This window comes from Nycticebus coucang, chromosome 4 (assembly GCF_027406575.1).
Source record: "Nycticebus coucang isolate mNycCou1 chromosome 4, mNycCou1.pri, whole genome shotgun sequence".
Lineage (NCBI taxonomy): Eukaryota > Metazoa > Chordata > Mammalia > Primates > Lorisidae > Nycticebus > Nycticebus coucang.
Window position 1 is genome coordinate 50,023,709 of NC_069783.1, and position 23,392 is coordinate 50,047,100.

Sequence of the window (23,392 nt, forward strand, 5' to 3'; positions counted from 1 at the left end):
AAGAACGACTTACCTTCCTGAAGAATCCTTTAGGAAGAAAATCACATTAGTTCTGCTTGTTCTTTGAGTGCCCTCTGTGTGCATGGACGTGTTCAAGATGCTGATGTTGTACCTGAGCACTGAGTGCCACACAGTATTGTAATTTACATACATTCCTGATAATCCTTATACAAACACAGGATGAGAACATTCAGAGCTGGGATTTAATCTTGCACAGAAGGCTCTAAGCTTCACTGGTTAGTATTTCTGCACAGCTATTTTTTCTCAGCCTTTTGGTTAAGATCAAGTGTAGTATTTCTTTATAGCTGTAGTTTCACAGAGATTTGGTTTTGAGCACTTGTTTAGCTTCTCTTATAATTTTATGTATGTCCACATCATTTTCTCAAATATTTTGTTATCCCCGAGAGGCAGCAGCTCAGTTTGTGTTTGGTGCTGGTTGTGTGCTTCCAGTTTTCTTGTACAACTTGAGAATATTTAGTTATACTTCACAGTGCAAAAAAATAGAAATGATATATTGAAATGTCTGTAGGTTAATATAAAGTGAATTATTTTGTGAGTACAAAATAAATCAGAAGGGAATCTCTATCAGGGGCTAGAGAGAGAACAAGGGTAAGAGTGGGTCACCGAACTAATGAAGGAACAAAACAATTCATTGGCAATACAAGTTCCATACATAAAATATTAATGTGTACATGCCATGAAATACTTTTTTATCATACCCGATAGTGATCAAATATTGCTGACTAGCATATCTAATTATGATCCCATTACCTGAGGATAAGAATGAAGTTTTGATGAAACTTGCTTTAAAAGGACATATTAAGCTTAGAACCTATTGCACTGAGGCTTGTTCTATACACTTGAGGGAGAACTGACACAACTCTAAAATAAAAATCTGATCGCTTGAACACACAGGGAAAGAACACATCACAGTTTGAGATATTCATTAGTGATTCTTTCCCAAATGTGATCAGTGAAACTGATAGTGCAATTATAGGTAGCAGAAATATAGCTGGACAGACCAGACCTGGGGTATTATATTTCATAATATTAATTAATAATTATTCTATTTTAGGAAGAACAGAGACAAAGCTACTTGTGTTCAAAGACAAATGAAAAAAGGTAGTGAGAAAACATAAAACCACTGCATGTAAGGATTGGTTAAAAGAAAGAAAAACACCCAGGGATCAAGATAACTAAATTCAAATAATAGGATAATGCACCACACACACACACACACACACACACACACAAGCATATTACAATGAGGTGGAATTTAACACTGTGTAAAAATTCCTCACCGTTCAAATTGCCTGAAATTGTAATTGGCTGCTTCAAAAGAGGAGGGATTCCTAATCTGAAAGATAAATGGTATGTAACCTTAATTTTATGACATTTGTTTGGAAGCTGTGAGGAAGGTTCGTACATTAAATAAAAAGCAGAGCTATGATTGAGCCCAATAGGCTTCTTTTTGCCAGTGAAATTCTATGGTGCTTGAGGCATTGAAAATGGAGGGATTTTTCTGTAAGGGGTAAATTGAATGAGACTAGGGGTAGGAGAAAGTACTAAAAAATGTTGTCAGTGTGAAGGCATGAACAAGGAGAAGAAAAGTGTTGAAGAGCTGAAGGCAAATGTACATATAAAAGCAATATCAGGAAAATGTAGGTTCCCAGAACTCAAAGTGCAGGAGAATTTTAAGGACGATATTATTATATTCCTTCAGTTCTACAATGAGATAATTCATTCATTTATTCTTTTTTCATTCAACAAAGACTTATTAAACTTTATGCTGTGTAAGTAACCATGAAGCACTGGGATTTAGTACTAAACAATATAGATACAGCCCCTGCTCTTCCAACTCTTATTTTAGCCGTGGTGGTAGAGATTGTAATGTAATTTCACAATTTAGTATTTAATCAAAATAGAAATAGTATAATAAAATAGAAATTGAAGTTGTTAAGAAAATAAAGGAGTTATCAAATAATGGAGGGGCACTTAATACAATCCGGTTTATCCTTTAAGGCTTCTTTGAACATAGAACAATTAAACTAGCTTTCAGGTACAGAGGGAACTAGTTGTGCAACATAAGATGGAGGGGAGAGTTCATTAAAAAAACTGAAAATATCCAGTACCAGAGAACACAGAAAGAGTGGCTTGAGGTAGGCTGGTAAGATTTAGGATTTTAGTTTTAATAAAAATGTCAGGTTTAAAGGAGAGAGAATGAATCAAGCTATATTTGTAACTATCAACCTGGTTTGGAGAATAATGTGGTTAAGAATTAAGAATGAGAAAAAGACAAGTGTAGAAGATCAGTTAAGATAAAATTTATAGTATTTCAGGCAAAATAGTATTTCAGACTGCAGTAATTTGACCAAGGAAGGTAGCAGTAAAAATGGAGTAAGTGTGCCAGCTTTGAGAGATAAGAAAGAAGGACTTTCATTTGGGGGAAAAAAATCAGACAAAAAGAAACTATAATTGCTGGAAAGAGAAGTGATAACCCTGAAAAAGTCTTCTGGGGAGGCAAAAGGAGATGAGATATAAAGCTTTGAAATATACAGGCAAGAAAAATGTGTGGGTATTAGGTGAGTGGTTTAGAAAAGAATCAACCGTTACTTAACAAACTGAATTGCGATATGCTTTCTTTTCTGTAAACCATTCTTTTATGTTTGAAAGAAGACAGGTTTACAAATCTTCCATTTGAACACTGTGAGGGCAAAGTAAGGTACGCTCACGGCCTTATTCTCTGTCCTGCACTGGGTCACCAGAGGTTTGCACAGCCGTGGACAACCTATTGAAACCCTGGTGCCATTTCTTGTAACATCTGAATTGTCACTACAGGGCTTCCGCTCAAATGCTAACCTGGAATCCCTCCGGCTTTTGAGTCCCAACTCAATTCTACCTTTAAATGGCATGGTTCTAGAACGTATATTTGAAAAGGCTAGTGCAGAGGGGACGGCGGGGGCAGGGGGTTGGGGGGGCAGATAGTGCTTAATGAAAGAAATATAAATAGCAGGGATATTAACAAAGGCATCATCAGTTGCACAAACCACAAATTTCATATTTTCAGTGCCCAAGTCTAGTAGAAAAGGTTTAAAGGGAAATATCAAAAGCTTACTTCATCTCTGGTATTCGAAATTGACCATGTATTAGAAAACAAAATAGATTCTGATGAAGTAATTGGAGTTTTATGTAGTGCTTTAATTATTTACCTCACAAAAAGGGAAATTTCACCTGAAATGAAAGACAAAAAACTAATTCTCTATTTTGCCATTGGCTTTTTGATGAAAACTATAGGACTAAATAACCTCCCCTCCACAACACACACACATAATGTAAAATATTTACCTGCCTAAACAAAACAAAAAACAAACAACAAAACCCCACACTTGAAAGTATAGGGTGTCCCAAATATCACTATACACAGGGAGATGGGAAATTGTAGCTAAATGTAACTTCATTTACAAATATCCATTACAATATTTTGCAGAGGTGGCCAACATTTACAAAATATTTTGTAAAATTTTATAATTAAAATTTTATAAATAAAGGTAGATTGATCCATAATTTTCTATTTTCCCCTATGTGTAGTAACTTTCAGGACACCCTGTAATGCTAAGGACACATGATTAATACAAAATGCATTTGGCAATGAATGGATTTACTTCTTACACTTTACAGAAGTCCTTTTCTGATCTGCAGAGGATATGTTCCATGAACCCCCCAAGTGGATTCCTGAGGTTGTGGATAGGATTGGACTCTGTAAACTTCCTACAGATTTTTTTTTTTTTCTTCCTTCACAATTTCGAGGGTAGAAGACTCATTCTTACCCTTTATCTTAGAAACATCTGCACAGGATTTTTTTTCCTTCCTTACTAAGTTGAGAACTTTTACCTTTTTAGTTAAAGAAAGCATTTGATGGCTTCTCTTTGGCATATGAAAATCGCCAGCATTCTGGGGTTACTATTGAGTTAAATAAAAGTTATTGGAACACAGGTGCTGTGATGCTGCAACAGGCAATCTGATAATTAAGGTGGCTACTAAGTGAATGAACGGGGGGCGGGTGGCATATACAGCATGGAGATGGATATGCTGGGGAAGGGGTGATTCAAGTCCTTGGGAAGGAGAAGAATGGTGAGAGATTTCATCACACAACTCAGAGTGGTGCATGATCAAGAACTTATAAATCATTCATTTGTGGAATTTTCCACTTAGTATCTTTGGACTGCAGTGACTACAAGTAATTGAAACTGCTGAAAACAAAGCCACAGATAAAAAGGGACCACTGTACTTTAAATATTATGTTGGCAGAATGGTAAAAAGCTGTCATCTCTGGTAGTATGTGGAAATATCTTTCTAAATGTAATTGTTGCCTAAGTTTTAATAAAGGTTTCAATAATAAATGCCAATATAACTTTTTGGATATGCAAACATTGGATAGTCGATTCTGAACACATACCAAGTTTTCCTATGCTGCTGCTTTACAGACTGAGTGCCAACAACAAATTATGTGGCAAAAGTTATTTGCAAACATATGTATCTAAACCTCCAGAGACTTCTTATCTCCACTACGAAATGGATTGAAGCCTGTCATAGAACCTCTTTATTTTCTTTCATTAAATAGTTTTCTTGTGAATGTGGCTTCTGTTGGATCAAATTCTGTTTCACAAAATTCGAAATGATTTGACATAGATTTTTGTAGTGGTGAATGGAAAGATGATATTTTTCTGTTTCAAAAATGCTGATGTAGAGTATTTTCTCCAGAAGTCGACTGGGGAGACATTTAGAGTAAGATGTGGGTAAAAGCACAGACCGTCCCAGGGCAACTGAGCAAAACTTTAACTAAGAGTCATAAAAAAGAGAAGTAAAAATGAGAAGAGAGAAAAGCCCCTGTCCTGTAAATTATGCTTTCTTTGTACATTTTGAAACTATAATTGTCATAAGAAGGAGGAATCTCAAACCCACTCTGGAAATCTTCACAAGGGCACATTCCTCTAAGATTCCTAGACAAGGGGGGGGGGAAAAAACATGTCAGGAAAGTTCCATGTAGGATAATATAAGGTACAAAGTTAAGCAATTTCAGTGAGACCTATTTGTCTTCACAGTCCAAATGATCTAATTATAACTTCTATACTGCCGGAAAAAAATTGTATTTCCTTTTCATTGTTATTAATATGGAATAAATGTCTAGAGAGGAGCAGAACTCCCTTCTGTGGAGTTTTAAGTTATTTTAAGTTATGAATGTATAATTTTTATAAAATAAAATTTACCCATTTTAAATTTATACCTTACTCGATTTTGGTAAATGTACACATTATTATTTCTATTACATAGGAAAATTTAATATTTTCCTTGTCCATTGGCAGTGAATTCTCTCCCATTATCCTAGCTCTGGGAAGACACTAATTTGTCTCCTGTCACAGTAACGTTGCCATTCTAGAATTTCATATAAATGGAATTATATAGTATGTAGTAATTTTTTAATTATTTCACTTTGTGCAATATTTTTGATGTTTTTATATTTTGTAGCCTTTGTTAATACTTCTTTTTATTTTATAGGTGAATTGTTTTTTTTTAATTTTAAATTGTGTGTGTGCCAATTTATTTATCCATTCACTAATGAATGAGGTTATCCCTAATTTGAAACAATTATGAATAATCCTGCTAAGAACAACCATTAAATCACCTATTCGTGATGCTATGCTTTATTTTCTCTTAGTAGCTTCTAAGAGTGGAATACCTGGGTCATATTTGAAATGTATTTAACTTTCAAATACTACCATACTGGTTTCCAAAATGGCTGTGCTATTTTACATTTTCACTAGTAACACTGACTTCATAAAATGAGACAGGAAGTATTCCCTTTTTCTATTTTCTGTGAGAGATTTGTAAAATTGAAATTGTTCCTTTCTTAAATGTTTGATAGATTTGCTAGTGAAACATTCCGGGTCTAGAGTTTTATTCATTGAGAGGTATTTTAATGATATATTCAATTACATATATGTCATATAGGTTATATCTATCTATACATACGTTTTATGTAATATGTATGATATATAATCATACATGTCATAATCTTTTAATAGCCACATTTATATGCGTGTGTGTATGTGTGGTCTCTTTTTCTCTTTCTTCCTCACTATTCAGGTATTACATTTCCTCTAGAGTTTGATAGTTTATGTATTTCGAGGAAATGAATTTTATGTAAGTAATTAAATTTGTAAGTACAGAGTTTTCATAATTTTTTTTACCATTTTTTTTTTTTTTTGAGACAGAGTCTCACTTTATCTCCTTCATGACAGTGCTGTGGAGTCACGGCTCACAGCAACGTCAGACTCTTGGGACTCAAGCGAGCCTCCTGTGTCAGCCTCCCAAGTAGCTGGGACCACAGGTCCCCACTGCCACACCCAGCTACTCTTAGAGACAGGGTCTCACTCTTGCTCAGGCTGATCTTGAACTCCTGAGCTCAAGCAATCCACCCGCCTAAGCTTCCCAGAATGCTTCACCATAGCTTTAATATCTGTGAGTTGTGATGCCTTTTTTCGGTTCTAATTTAGTAATTTTTTCCTTTGTTCACTCCACCCCCTTGGCCAATATGTCAGGAAGTTTATAATTTTTTATTGATTTTTTAACAAAAGGACTTGGACCTAATTGATTATCTCTCTTCTTTTGTTGTTATTTTCAATTTCGTTACTACCTACTCTAAACTTTAGTATGTATTTCTTCCTGCTTCCTTCGGATTTAATTCCTTCAGTATCTTGTGTGGAAGCTTTGATTACTGACTTTAGATCTTTCTTTTTCTTTCTATTATAAACTCTTAATGCTGTAATTTTCTCTCTAAGCACTGTTTTAACTCCATCCTACTAATTTGGTATCTTGTATTTTCAATTTTACTCATTTCACAATATTTTTATGTTTCCATTGACTTATATACTTTGACTCATGTGTCACATACAAAAACATTGTTTAATTTTCAAATATTTCCAGATATATTGTTATTAACTTTTGGGTTGTTTCCATCACAATTCAATGATATATTCTGGATTTACTATTATTTTTACATATATTAAGATTTCTTTCATGCCCCATAATATGTTCTGTCTTTGAGCACGTTTCATTTGTACTTGAGAAGAATGTGTATCTCCTGCTCGTGGTTGGACTCCTCCATAAATGTAAATCAGGTTAAGTTGATTGATCATTTTGTTCAGGTCACACATATTTTATTTTATTATCTATTTGTTTGTCAACTATTTGAGAAAAAGTGATGATTTCTTCTGATAGGATTATGGATTTGTCTATTTTTTTTCAGATCAATAAGTTTTTGCCTCATATATTTAAATCTGTGTGCAATTAGAAGTTGTATGTCTCCCTAGACAATTTTTTTATGTCCCTCTCTATCCTTGACTATTTTTCTTGCTCTAAAATATACTTTGTCTAATATTAATATAGATATTCTGTATTTCTTTCTGGTTAGTGATTCCATAGTGTGTCTTTTCTCACCCTTTAATTTAAAAACAATAAGCTTTTGTTTTGTAAGGATTTTAGATTCACTGTGAGTTGCAACAATAATACAGAGAATCCCCATACAGCTCAATCCCCATATACCCAGTTCCACTGATGTCAATATTTTATATTGCCATAGTTTATTTCCAAAATGTTAGATACCAACATTTCTTCGTTTTTCAATACTATTATTTATTTCTCTATCCCAGGATCCAATCCGGGACAACAAACTTATTTAGTCCACATTTCTCCTCAGTCTCTTGTGTATGTTATCATTTCTGCTGTTCCTTGCTTCCTATGTCCTTGCCAACTTGAGTCGCACTGGCCAGGTACGCATGAAATGGCTCTTAATCTGGAATATCCTGACATTTTACTCATTACTGGACTGGTATTATGGAACTTAGGAAAGGAAACTGTGGAAGTGAACTGCCCCTCTCATCCCCTCATATCAGGGAGCACACGGTTACTGGCAATGCTAACCTTGATCACTTGGTTAAGGTAGTGCTTGATGGGTTTTTCCATTTTAAAGTTACTGTTTTTCTACTTTCCATGTTCTAGTCATTGCAAAGAAGTCATTACACCTATCCCACGCTTAAGGTGGGGGCAGGGTATGGGTTCAACTAAACTCCTGTGGTAGGAATATCTCTACACATCCGGCATGTTGTGAAGGGGCTCTGTCCTCTCTTCCTCATCATTTGTCTATCCACACACCTATCTATGCATCATTTAGTCTTTTATTCACAAGTGTATGAGTATTTACTTTACACTTTGTGTTGTAATCTAATAGCATATTAATTGTTGTTTGCTGAAATTGCTCCAAATTTGCCCCATTAGGAACATCTTCAAGTCTAGTTTTTATCTCTCTTAATAGGTCCTTATTTTGGATTTTGAGCATCCTTTTTACTGTAACCTTCTTGGATCTCTATATTAAAGTGAGTATATCTAGGTCTTATCGATTTCTCTATCTAATCTTATTATCCTCATCTTTTAAATGTTTATTTAGACCATTCACATTTATAGTGATTATCAACATAATTAGATTATCACATGCCTCCCCCATGGATTTTCTATTCGTACTTTTCATTCTTTGTTTCTTATGTCTTTTCTTTTTGTCTCCTCCTGGTTTATTTGAGGTTTATTCTGATTCCTTTTCATCTCCTTTCTTAATTTATTATTTTTATTGCTCTAGGTTTCCAATAAATTTATTTTAAATAAATTATATGTTTCTTTGACCATTTGATATTATCCTAAAGCCTTAAAACTCCCTTCTGATTATTTTCGTTTTACCTTTTACTTTCCTATTTTCACTTCAGTTTGAATAATTTCCTTCATGCTGCTGTCACTGATTCATTGTTAGTTCTGCAGAGTCCCCTAATTCACCAAAGGTATTTTTGATTTTGTTATTGCATTTTTTATTTTTACTTCCATTTGATTATTTCTTATAGCCTATTTTTTGCTGAAGTTACCTATCTTTACTAATATGTTATCTACCTTTGTCATGAGCTGCTTTAACTCCTGACAGTTCCAATATTTGTATATCTAAGACTGGTTATAAAAATTTCTTTACCTTTCAAGACTGCTTTTTCTTGCCTCTTTGTATGACTCACAATTATTTCTTCAAAGCTGGTCATGCTGTATTAGATTTAGATACAGAGTTAATGGAGTTTATGCTTTAAGATGACTATGTCCTTATTTTTGAAGACATTGTATTCTAGTCAGGAGTTGGGCTGAGTGCAAAGATCATTGCTAATATGGTTATCCTAAGTGCACATCTTTAGCTATCTCTAAGGATACCTTGTGTTTATGTTGTGGGCTGTATTACAATATTTTATTATTAAACATGTGCTAGCATGATAGTGGGATACAGAAGAAGGGGGTATTTTCTAATGTTCTGATCAAACCTGCATCTTAGATAAGTACTGTAAAGTTGAGTGTTAAGGTAATGCACTTTTTTTTTTTTTATTTTTTGCAGTTTTTGGCCAGGACTGGGTTTGAACCCGCCACCTCCAGCATATGGGGCCGGTGCCCTACTCCTTTCAGCCACAGGCGCTGCCCCAGTAATGCAATATTTTATTAATATTGACAAAAGGCCATTTCAGTTAGTTAAACAATAGTGAGAGCTTAGCAGAAAATGGGTGTCACTGGCCAAGAGCGGGGGCTTACACCTGTAATCCTAGCATTCTGGGAAGCAAAGGTGGAAGGATCACCTGAGCTCAGGATTTTGAGATCAAATATGAACAAAAGAACAAATATACAGTTGATCCTTAATACACATAAGTTTAAATTGATCAGACCCAATTACATGCAGATTCTCTTCTGCCTTTGTAATTCTAGGGACAGCAAGACTAATACCTCCTCTTCTTTCTTCTCCTTATCCTACTCAATGAGAAAATGATGAGGATAACAACCTTTTTTATGATCCACTTCCGCTTAATGAATAGTAAATGTATTTTCTTTTCCTTTTAGTTTTCTTAACATTTTTTCCTTAGCTTATTTTATTGTAAGAATACAGTATATTCCATATAACATATGGAATATGTGTTAATTAACTGTTTATTTTATTGCTAAGGCTTCCAGTCAATAGTAGCTAGTAGTGGTTAAATTTATGGAGAATCAAAAGTTATACTTAGATTTTTGATTGTACAGAGGGTTGGTGACTCTAACCCTTATGTTGTTCAAGGGTCAAATATACTTACTATGAGAGTAAAAGAAGGAAATTAGTGACAAAAAGAGAGACAAAGTTTATTTTTTTAAAATGACTGAAAATTTCCAAGATCTTGGGAGTGTTATGAACATTCAGGTTCAATGAGTCTCAAAAATTCCCAAGCAAAATCAACTAGAAGTCTACATTTCTGAGGGGAAGATTTGATAAGTAAAGTATTATCGGCTATTTTTTTCCACCAACACTAAATATATCATCTCATCTCCTGGTCTACAAGATTTCTGAAATGCACTGTACCATGTGAGCTGGAGCATTGTCATGATGCAAGAGCTGTGAGTTGTTGGTGGAAAGTTCAGGTTGGTTTTGTCTAACTTTTAAGTGCATTGTTTTCAACACTTTCAAATAGAAACTTGGTTAATTGTTTGTCTAGTTACTATAAATTCATTATGAACAATCTCTCTGATATGAAAAAAGGTTAGCAATGTTGCTTTGAGTCTCAGTTTGGACTGATGGGACATTTTGTTCATGGAGAATTGGCTGACTTTTATTGTGCCCTTTGATGCTTTGTTTCAGGGTCATATTGCTACACCCATGTTTCATCACCACTGATAACATGGCCCAAAACATCATCTTGTTTCTGCAAAAGGACTTGGCAAACTTTGACTCTCCTTTGCTTTTGTTCATCAGTGAGCTCCTTTGGTACTATTTTTGTACACACCTTTCTCACGCCAAGATTTTCAGTTTTTTCCTAACTTTTTCTATTAATGTTTACTCAGTCCATTGTACTTCTCACAGTCAGCTGATGATTTTGACACATAATTTGATAAATTTTACAATGATTTCATTGGTTCTACTTATTATTGGCTGCCCCTACCTCTCTCTATCAGTGACACTTTCTCTCCCCTCAGGAAAAAAAAAAAAAAAAAAAGGCTTAATCCATTTTTACACTGCTGTGTTTTTTATAGCATTTTCCTCATAAATTTGGACCAGCATGCCCCTGATTTCACTTTCACTCTTGCCAAATTTAACAAGAAATTTAATCTTTGTTCATTGCTGTAATTCAACTCTGACATTTTTACAACAGCACACAAAAACATGCAATAACAATGAACACCGCTCATCAAGATACCATCACATGTTGACACTCTCTAATAAATTAGAACTAATAGATGGGCACACAAGTGCACAGGGTGAAGTAAAAGTCATTGGAAAATAGGCAATGGGGAGAAGAGAGCAAGGAAGGGCCTTTACATGATGGGTACATGATGGGCACATTTAAAACCCCAACTCAAGCCATATAATAAAAACATTTGTACCCCCTTCATATTTGAAAATATAAAAAAAGAAAATACATCTTCATTAAAAGTTGAAACAAAACAAAAAGTTTAAAAAATCTTTTTTCACCCTAAATATTAAAAACAAGTATCGATGAGGATGTGAAGAAAAGAGAAAAATTATACACAGTGGATGGGAATGCAAATTAACATAGTCATTATAGAAAACCGTATGGAAGTTCCTCAACAAATTAAATATAGAACTACCAGATGATCCAGCAATCCTACCTCTAGATCTATATCCAGAGGAAATAAAATCAGTATGTACAAGAGATATCTACACCCCACATTTGTTGCAGCATTATTCGCAATAGCTAAGATGTAGAAAACAACCTAAATATCCATTGGCAGATGAATGGATGAAGAATATATATATATATGAATATTATTATATATAATAATACATATATGTGAATATTATTCAGCCTTAATAGAGAAGGAAATTCTGCCATTTGCAACAACATAGATGAGCCTGGAAGACATTATGAGTGAACGAAATACAACACACATAGTAAGTCAAATACTACATGATCTCACTTAGTATATATGTTAAATCTAAAATATTTGAACCTATGAAAATAAAGAGTAGAAGACTGTTTACTGGTTATCTGGAGGCTGGTGGAAGTAGGGAGATGGTCAAATGTTACAAACTTTCAGTTATATTTATACAGGATAAATAATTTCTGTAGACCTAAAGTATTGGACTGTGACTATAGCTAATAATACTGTACTCCATACCTGTAGACCTAATGTATTAGACTATAACTATAGTTAACAATACTGTACTGCACACCTGAAATCTGCTAAGAGAGTAGATCTTACATGTTCTCTCTCACACAAACAGGAAGTAACTCTGTGAAGTATTGGAGATAATATTTAGCATTATTGCAGTGATCATTTTGCAATGTAAACTTACATTAAAACATCATAAAGGATCTAAGATATATACAATTTTATTTGTCAAATATACCTCAATAAATCTGGAAAAAATGTAAAATTCTTCTCTAATTGTAGGAGGTAAAGACCCATCAGGTCAATCCTTAACCATTCTTCACAATACTGTATTATCTTCAGGTTTTTAAGTATTAAGCACCATCTGTAAAATGTTTTTCTATATTCTGATTAATTGCCAAATGTATATCTACAGTCTTTATGGAATACTTGGAACTCTGCTTGGAATGTAATACTCACATACTTCTAGTTGCCTACTGAACATCTCCAATTAAATGTCTAATAAGTATAACAAGTTCAACATCTCTAGGAACAAATAGCTGCTTTTCCTTTACAACCTGGGTTTTTTTTATTTCTCTTATCTCCAAAATGGCAACTCTGTTTTTCGACCCATATAGATGAAGACCTGCCATGTCATTTCCTCCCCTCTTTCTCTTACATCTCATGTACATCCATGTTTAAATCTGTTAGCTCAATCTCAATAGATACTAAAAATTTAATCTCTTTAAGATCACTTCCTTTTTGAATTATTGTAATAACCTCAACTACTTTCTCAAATTCCATTCTTTACCTCCTATATATTAATTTTTCACAGCAACCAGAGTGGTTCTTTTGGAAAACAAGTCACATTATGTTGTTCTTTCTCTGGAAACCATCCAAAGGCTAATCACTTCCCTCCAAATAAAATCCAGAATGCTTACGAAATCACCTACGAAACCTAGATGTCCATACCTCCTCTATATCTTCCCAAATTTATATCTTTATACTATTATATTGTAATATCTTTATAGTCTCCTTTTCCTCTATAGTACAGCCATAGTGGCTTCTATATTTTTCAAATATGTCAAACACCATGCACATTCAGGGCCTCTGGACTTGAGTTTGCTTCTGCCTAAATTGGCTTTCTCCCAAACAGCTGCATGGATGTCTTCCTTCATTAACAGTTAAGTCTTTCTTAATGAATCTTATAAGATAGCAGCACCCTCCACCCACAATTTTTTATGCCCTCCAGGGTGCTTAAGGTTAATTATAACTGTGCTTGATATAGTATATATTTATTTGACATAGAGTATATTTGTTCATTTATTGTCTATTTTTCCATTAGGATGTAAGCTCCAAAAGGTCCAAGAAATCTCCTGTCCTATTTACTACTGTATCCCCCATGCCTAGAAGTGTACCCAACACATAACAGGCTCTAACGCAACAACATGTATGCTGAATGGATAAATGGATAAATAAATCTCAGCCGTTTTTCTTCCCCCAGAATGTTTTTTTTCCATGGACAGCTCCTAATAATAAAGTGGCTTTTTGACTAGAAAATAGGTCTAGATTCCTTCAGTTATTTATTAAGAAAAGATTTTAATCATCTTTTTACATTGCCCAAAAGTTATCTTCACATAGATGCCAAGTAAAGCAAATAATAGTGTATTAGTCTTCCAAAAACACAATCCTTTATTGGCTGTAATCCACCAGGTTTATGGAGGAGCTATATATTTGCATATATTTTTAGTGCTTTATAGACAAGTAAATATTTGCACCAATAGTATTACAACTTGGAAAGATGTTTCTGGAGATTAAATCACTATTTCAGAAGGGAATGAGACTGAAAGTAGTTTTACTATATCACAATTTTGTCTAAGATCATTGGCAATCTGTGGCCATAGCTAATAAAACTAAAATATTTGGTAAGCTTGATATTTAAAAAAATGTTTTAAATCTTATTAATTATCTTTATTTTTTACTGCTATGAATTACATATTATTTTATAGGTAATGCTATTCAGAAAAGGAAGGAGACAATTTTGATTTTGATTTACAACCACAGGAGAAAGCAGGTCATTAGCTAGCTTCTAGATCTCAATGCCACAAATATACCCTTCAATTCAAATAAAAGAGCTCTTTGTAACACCTTGTATTTCATCCATTCAGCTTCAAACATGTGAAATTAGCAGGTCAAGTAAAACTTCTAATTAAACACACAGGTTAAATACACAGATTTGGAGTTTGGATTTAAAAGCTAAAACTGCCTTAGTATCACAAAGCACATAGAATTACAAATTTAAGACAAGCACATTTAAAATGTATATGGCATACACACAGTCTTGTCTAGCAGTAGAGGCTGACTATGACCCTATTCAACCACAAATATGTGCATCAAGGGATTACACCAGAAATGCAGGCAGGAAAAATTTTCACCGGATATGATGGAAGATGTGTAACCCAGACAGCATTTATCATTTATATTTCAATGCAACCACTATATCCTAATATTGAGAATTTTGAGTTGTGTTTATAGAAGTAGAAAGCATTTCTAGAGTTCACACTGCCCTTAAAACCAGCTGCAAATAACCCCTCAACGCAGTTCTCTATTACTGCCTAAAGCACCCTCAATGAATTCAGTTCACTCTCACTCAAACACTGTGATTATCTGCTACAAAGAATACCAAATTATTACTTGGAAATACTATGATTTCTTCAACTGGTGCTAGGAATTCAACTGAACCAGGATTTCTCCCTGTAGGGATACCATCCCATTCCAGACTTTCATAGGAAAAATATATATATATCCAAACAGAGAAAATGCAAGAATTATCAAATTGGTTTAAAACATGAATTTTCCTTCACTTTTTCACAGATACCATAAAATGATAAATAAATCATTTTGTAGGTAAACATACAAACTCAAAAATCAGAAATACTGAAAATGGTGGAGAGGAGAGTGGTCTGCCTCGAAAATTTTCTAGAATGACAAAGATTAAAAATAAATTTTTTTTTTTTTTTTTTTGAGACAGAGTCTCACTATGTCATCCTCCATAGAATACTATGGCTACACAGTTCACAGAAACCTCAAACTCTTGGGCTTAAGCGAGTCTCTTGCCTCAGCCTCCCAAGTAGCTGAGACTACAGATGCCTACCACAACACCCAGCTTTTTTGTTGTTGTTGTTGCAGTTGTCATTGTTGTTTGGCAGGCCCGGGCTGGGTTTGAACCCGCCAACCCCAGTGTATGTGGCTGGTGCTCTAGCCACTGAGCTATAGGCTCCAAGCCATAAACAAAATTATTGGTGGAGGGGCTTGGCACCTGTAGCACAGTGGTTACGGCACTGGCCACATGCACCAAGGCTGGCGGGTTCAAACTCGGCCCGGGCCAGCTAACCAACAATAGCAACTGAAACAAAAATAGCCAGGCATTGTGGCAGGCGCCTGTAGTCCCAGCTACTTGGGAGGCTGAGGCAAGAGAAGTACTTAAGCCCAAGAGTTTGAGGTTGCTGTGAGCTGTGACACCACAGCATTCTACCAAGGGTGACATAGTGATACTGTCTCAAAAAAAAAAAAAAAAAAAAAAAACTTGATGGAGGGAATAGAAGGGCTTTACTTACAAATGCCTTTCCACCCTGCTCTCTCGGTAATTTTAGAAAGCAAGGTTGGATTTATCACAAGAGGCTTTACAAGTACTATTATGAAACCAATTTATAATTACTCACACTTTCATGTGAAAGATAAATCACAAAAACAATAAAGAAAAAAAAAAAGAAAGACAAATCACAAGTATAGCCCAGGATGAAGGAGGGAAGAGGATGGGGATGGAAGAGAAGGGGGGAGGTTTGATGAAGGGAGGGTAAATGGGAGGACTCCACCTATAGTGCATATTGCAAGGGTACATGTCTAGTCTATTAAGTATAGAGCATAAATGTCTTAACACAATAATTAAGTAAATGAGGTGAAGGATATATTAACTAGTTCCATGTAAGAATATCAAATTGTATATAAAATCAGCACATTGTACTTTATAAATGCATTAATATATACATGATCTATGTCTTTATGCCTTAATAAAAAATAATATAAAAAAAGAATCTTTACATATATTTAGTACCTTAATGATTTTCTTTGAGACATTATAAAACTTATTGACAGGAAACTTAAAAAATTCAAACACTGCTGTGGTTTGCGTATAGTATGTTTGTCTTCACTAAATCTTGTGTCAACATTTGATCTGCCAGGTTGGGAGGTGGGGCCCCTAATGACAGGTGCTGGGGTTATAGGGGCAGATTTCCCCTGAATGGGTTGGTGCTTTTCTCACAGTTGTGGACGAGTTCTTTCTCTGGCAAAGTGGGATTATTTCTCTTAGGAATGGATTAGTTCCTTAGGGAAGAGATTGTTATGAAAAGAAAGTATCCCTCGAGTTTGATTGCTCTTAACACATGCTTGCCTCCCCTATGTCCTTCTGTGCCTTGTTTTGACACAGCACAAAAGTTCGTACCAGAAGCCAAGCTGGTGGCATGCTTGTGATACAGCCTGCAGAACCATGGGCCAAATAAACTTCTTTTCTTAGTAAACTATCCAGACTCAGGTATTCCTTTATATCAATATAAAATGGACGAAGAGTGATCAAAACAGCACAAAAATAAGATAGAGATGTATGGAATAGAATAGAGAACCTAGAGATGAAACCAGATGCATATCACCATCTGATCGTCAATAAACCAAACAAAAACATACACTGGAGAAAATAATCCCTATTTAATAAATGGTTCTGGGAGAACTGGTTAACCACATATAGAAGACTGAAATTGGACCCGCACCTCTCACCACTTACAAAAACTGACTAAGAACGAAATGATAAAAATTCTAGAAGGAAGTGGAGGAAAAACTCTTGATGATATCAGCCTGGGAGAAGATTTTATAAAGAAGACCCCTTTGGGGCAGTGCCTGTGGCTCAGTGAGTAGGGCACCAGCCCCATATATCCAGGGTAGCAGGTTCACAGACAAATGACCTTCAAAGACATAAAAAATGTGCGCTGTTTCTAATCATCAGAGAAATGCAAATCTAAACCACCCTGAGCTATCACCTAATCCCAGTGAGTATAGCCAACATCACAAAGTCCCAAAGCTGCAGATACAGGCATGGCTGTGGAGAAAAGTGAAGTGAAAACTAAAATAGCTTCTTTGGAAAGAAGTGTGGAGAATCTTTGAACAGCTGAAAGCAAACCCTTCATTTGATCCCACAATCCCATTACTAGGTATCTACCCAGAAGAAAAAACAGAATTTTACCATAAGGATATTTACATTAGAATGTTTATCACAACTTAATTCACAGTTGCCAAGATGTGGAATCAACTGAAGTGACCATCAATTCCTGAGGGGTTAATAAAGTGTGGTGTATGTATACTATGTAAAACTGTTCAGTCATAAAAGAGATGGTGAGTTTACACATTTTGTATTATCCTGGATAGAGTTGAAGAACATTCTCCTTAATAAAGTATCCAAGAATGGCAAAGCAAGTATCCAATGTACTCAATACTAATATGAAACCAATAGAAAAACAACTATACACTCACATGAAAGAAAAACACAATTCAAGTGAGGGGAAGGGTAAGGAGTTAGTGGTGAGCAGAGGAGGTGGGGGATTAGTAAGCTCTCACCTAAAGGCATACCTCCTGGGTGAGGGGCTCAAATAAAACTTGGACTTTGCCTGACAAATGAAAACAATGTAACCTAATGTTTGCACCCTCATATTAATCTGAAATGAAAAATAATAAAATGGACTAAGGCAAACACCAATACATTTTTTTTCACTCATTGAAGAATTGCTTCTCACCTCACTTACAAATTGTGCATCTTTTCCCAACATCCCCAGTTAAATTTATCTCTGCTGGATTACTTCTGTATTTAAATAGTAGATCTCAAATTAACAAAAACACAAAGAATCCTTCCAAAACTCCTTCCTTATTTTTCATCGACCACCCCATCTCCTTGTTCTTTTTGTAATAAAACTCCTCACAGTTATTTCTCCAACCACTCTCTCTATTTTCTGGTCTCCAACTGCCTCGTCAACTTACTTGTCCTGAGCCTCTGTCTGTACCACTTTCCTGAAATGATTCTTTTCAGAGCTCTCAGTGACAATGGAACCTATTCTTAAATTCTTCTATCCCATAATCCATACATTCATGTCATTTGAAAATCCCATGGAGTCTAACTTCACCATGTCTCGTGTCCCCCCAATTTTCTCTGTCTGTACCACAACTACCTTAGTCAAAACCATGATTGATCATTTTCCCTTGAAATCTTACCTGTCTCCTCTTGAATCTCCTTTCTTCGATTCTTTGTAATCTTCAGACAGTAGCCAGTTTCAAATAATAATTAAATTATATCTATTCTTTGCTTATAAATCTTCTGTGGCTTTATGTTCCATTTAAAATCTTAATTACCTAACATGTCCTTTGGATCCCTATATGTTCTTTTCCCTGTTTACTTTCTGATCTCTTCTTACATCAAAAATGTCTTCAGTTTACTAAACTGTAGCCACAGAAGCCCCCTTTTGTTGGTTAGGACTCTGAACTCACTAACCTTTGTGTGCCTCATTCCCCAAAGCCAGATTATAGACCAAAGTGATGGCCAGTTTCCAACCTAAATGAAGGATCTAGAACTGTATATATGAAAAGCATTGTAATGGAAGAGGCAAGATTATAAAGATGTAAATGTATTTGTGATTATACAAATGTTTTAGCTACCTAGAATTTTGAAAAGCAATATTTTAATTCAATGGACTCTATTTTGCATAGAACAAGAAAACCAGTTACCCAAAGGAGCCAAATCTCCCATGTCACTGTGTCAAATACTTGAATGAATATATTCTTTCATAAAAGGTCTTTAGGTGGGAATAAAATCTGAAAGCAGTGATAAAGCATGCAACCAGAATCTATTTTCCTTACAAAGACAAATCAGAATAAACTTCCCAGAGATGAAACTTTCTAAAGAAAGTAAACCACTGGCTAAGACTTCTAGTAATCAGATTTACATGTATTGTAATATGAAATGACTTGACATATTTTCTGGTCCATCAGAATGATCTGACAGTTAAGATTTAAATAATCTAAATATACATGGGCTACTACAACACTTCTGACACCAAATATATTTCTTTCCCCATATAAACAACCAATTCTCTAATTCTCTGGGCACTATGTAGATGTCTTTAGATGTCAACTCAACTGTAACACAAGCCAAAGTTATCATTAGGCCTTGCAGGTTTAAGGGTTCAGGCCCACAAGACTTCCCTCACCGCAGATCACAGTCTACGCAGGGTACAAAATCTTCTGTCTGATTTGGCTGCAAAGTTGGAGTCCCCAGAAACAACTTACCCCATTCACGTTTGATAATTTTTTTATAACAGCTTACAGAACTCAAAAAGCAATCTACTTACTATCACCAGTTTACAATAAAGAATATAAATGAATTGCCAGATGAAGAGCCACACAGGACATGGTACAGAAGAGTCTCAAGCATGGGATATTCTGTCTCTATGGAGTTGAAATACTTCAACCTCCCAGCAAATGGATATTTTCACCAACCTGGAACCCACTGACCCCTGCTGGTCAAGGGTGTTTATAGAGGTTTCATTGCACAGGCATGACTTTATATCATTGGCCATTGGGATTAACTCAATCTCTAGCCTCTCCCACCTGCCCAGAGGTCCAGTCCTCTAATCACAGATTTGTTCCTCTCGCAATGAACCCTCATCCTAAAGGTATCTGGGAGCCAACTGAGACTCACCTCATTAGTATAATGGGTATTGCTGAAATGGTCATACCAGGAATTAGAAAAAATACTCCTCTTACCCCTACCACTCAGGCAATTCCAAGGGTTTTAGGTAACCCTGTGTCAGAAACTGGGGATGAAGACCACATATATATTTCTTATTATAATATCACAGTGCTGCAAATGTAATAATGTTTGATCTAATGGTAAATTTAAGAAAACATTGCCAACCATTATAAATGATCAAACATTGGGGGAGGGGAAAGTCTATATAGACTCAATCCCTTTACTCCAAAGACTTTAAGTGACTTCACTGCTTTTTTTTTTTTTTTTTTTGTAGAGACAGAGTCTCACTTTATGGCCCTCGGTAGAGTACCGTGGCCTCACATAGCTCACAGCAACCTCCAACTCCAGGGCTTAAGCGATTCTCTTGCCTCAGCCTCCCAAGTAGCTGGGACCACAGGTGCCTGCCACAACACCCGGCTATCTTTTGGTTGCAGTTTGGCCGGGGCCGGGGACTTCACTGCTTTTATCTGACTTTTATAATATAGCAAGCAGGCTGATGATATTAAAACTCAATGATATAAATATATATGTGTGTGTATATTATATATATAAATATATATATAATTTCAAAAATATTTTCCATCTAAAGTAATAACTACACTGCCTAAGAGTAGAGATGATGATAGATGACTCACTAAATGATTAAACTTTCATTGTCTAAAATCATTAAGCAGAAGGAAAGGGAATACTTAATTAAGTATATACTACATGTAAGTCATTTTAAATACTTTTTATCATTTTATCCTGACATTAAACCAGTATTATAGGTACTTTCACCACCATTTCACAGAGGAAGATATTGAGACTAATGGTGTTTAAATAACTTTTCAAGGAAACATGGAGGAGGTGCAGGAGAAATTGGAATCAAGCCCAGAATTACTATCTGAATCTAAAAATTCAGATACAATAAATATCTTAAGAGTTTCTTTGATTCTTAAATGAGATAGATATTATCTCCATTGAAAGATTCAGTTCACATTATATATAAAAGGGAGGAAAATGTTTTTTCTACTTACAAGACTATGTCAATACACCAAATGTTTCAATAGCTTTAAAACAATACTCTTGACAAATGTGATAACATATTATAGACTCACACATTTTTCCCTAACCTTAGGGTTGTACATTTCAGTGCCTCCTAAATCCAGGTCAATAACAATAAGTTTTTGGTAGGGTTGATAGGGATTCAGGAGAATTGAAAAGTACATGCTACAGGTGTAGGTATTTAATTAGAAACAAAACAAAATACTCCAGCTGTTCAAGCAAAAAAGTATTCACTGACATAACTAAGCCTGAGAGCCAATAGTTTATAAACTTAACCCATTTGCTAGGGGAAATGGGTTGGCCTGACTTAGAATCCAGAATCAGAGGGTGACGTCATATCTAGTCTCTTTCAAGCTAAAAGTTAACTGTGTCTGCTGCAGACAAATGGCCAGAAAAGAGTGCATAACCTCTGGCACATAGCCATAATGATATTGTCTGTGTTTCTCAGTCGGACTGGCATAACAAAGATAACAGTAAGCTAGAGATCAGGCCTTACTTCTTCTACCTGAGAAACAATAGTTTCTCTCCTTTGAAAATGTGAACTGAATACAGGGACTGTCCTTGGCCTTTGCAAAGCAAGCAGAACTATAATGCAGAGTTTGGGCTTGAGTTGTAAGTAGTTTCCAAATTCACAAGAATGCTGAATACATGGAAGAATAAGAATTCTTAAGTAGGAGGAGCTGACCTGGAGAGTAATGAGCAGAGGGTGAAGACTTGCAGAGGAAGGAGATGAGAGGCCATGTAGCCTCTTGGAGTTACAGACACAACCTTGGCTCCAACCTTCCTTTCTGAATATGACTTCCTTGAAGTCCAACTTTACAGTAGTAGCTCCAGTATCACATTTCCACGAGAAGTTCACAACTTCAGAATACACCACCTATTTGATGTAAGGCATTTGAGTGTGTTTTTAGCCTTTGAAACTTAAGGAAACTTGGCAAAAATAAGCATCATGGATTTTTTTAATTAGATACATTTTTTTCCTATTTCCCACTTTATAACATGTGTAAATTTTCTCTTTTTGATAATTTGCCTCATATGCACATATGAATATATTGCCATTGTATATACTCCTAAATTCTCATGCAATTCCAAGAAAAGACACTGGGGATTGATACACAAAGATAGGATGTTAAGATCTAAGATGACTTCGTAAGGGCCAAGGTTCTCTAGAGAGGTCTAATTATGATGTTTTTAACAGATATTCCCCAATTTTTTCTAAAAGCACTGACATTGAGCAACGTAATACTGCAGCAGTTGTGTTGCAACATGGCTGGCATTATGACTTTTTTTTAATTACATGAAAATATTTATATACAACAAAGCCTCAGTAAAGGGTACTCCTTTTTGGTGTGGTAGAAATAACAAGGAGAAGCATACACTTGTGTCCTGCTAAAAGAGGATTCTCTTGAGTATTTTTAAAGATGATAGCATGTCAGAGCAAAACCAACCAACCAGCCAACCAGCCAACAAAATATCCAGATCCTAACACTGGTCTTAAGGCTGGTTAGTTAGTTTGACACTTTGGAAAAGTCACATACCTTGTTTGCTTTAAACATTGGTGTCATTTTTTGAAAAATTAAGATTAATTTAATAAATGTGTATATTTGTTAAATATTAGTCTAAGTTGTGTGATATAGAGACACACTTACAACATTCCTTATTTGAGAGATACACCATTGTAAAGGGGCAGATTTGGGAGCAGATGGTATCCATGCACATTCACTTATTTAATCAGTCTATCAACCAATTAATCAATCTGCAAGGACATATTGAAAGCCTATGATGTAACATGCATATAGGTTCATGTAACATGCATATAGGGCACAGTGTGTCCTCTTCAAGTTTGCAATTTAGGGGCAAAGACAAGACATTAAACAAATAATATGAAAAACAAGTAACTACTTTTAAGTTTTTTTCAAATATATAAAAGGAAGGCACAGTGGATTTGAGAAGATATTAAAAAGAAAGCATTTACTATTGGATCAAAAAAGAAGTCTCAAGAAAAGTTGAGACTTGAAGGATGGATTGGTGTTATCCAGAAGAAAAGTAGAGATAGAGAGTATCTTCTAGGTTGAAGTGAGCATATAAAAAACCCTAAGCTGCTAAAGAGCTTGATTTATTAAAGGGACTTGATAGGAGAAAAGTCTGGAGGATTACAGTACATCATAAAAATATGACAACAGAGCCTGCAGAAATAGGTAGGAGCAAAGTCACTAGAGGGCTTATGGGGCATTGTGAAGTATTTGGGCTATGTTAACCAGTGTGATGAAAGTGTGTCAAACAGTCTATGAAGCT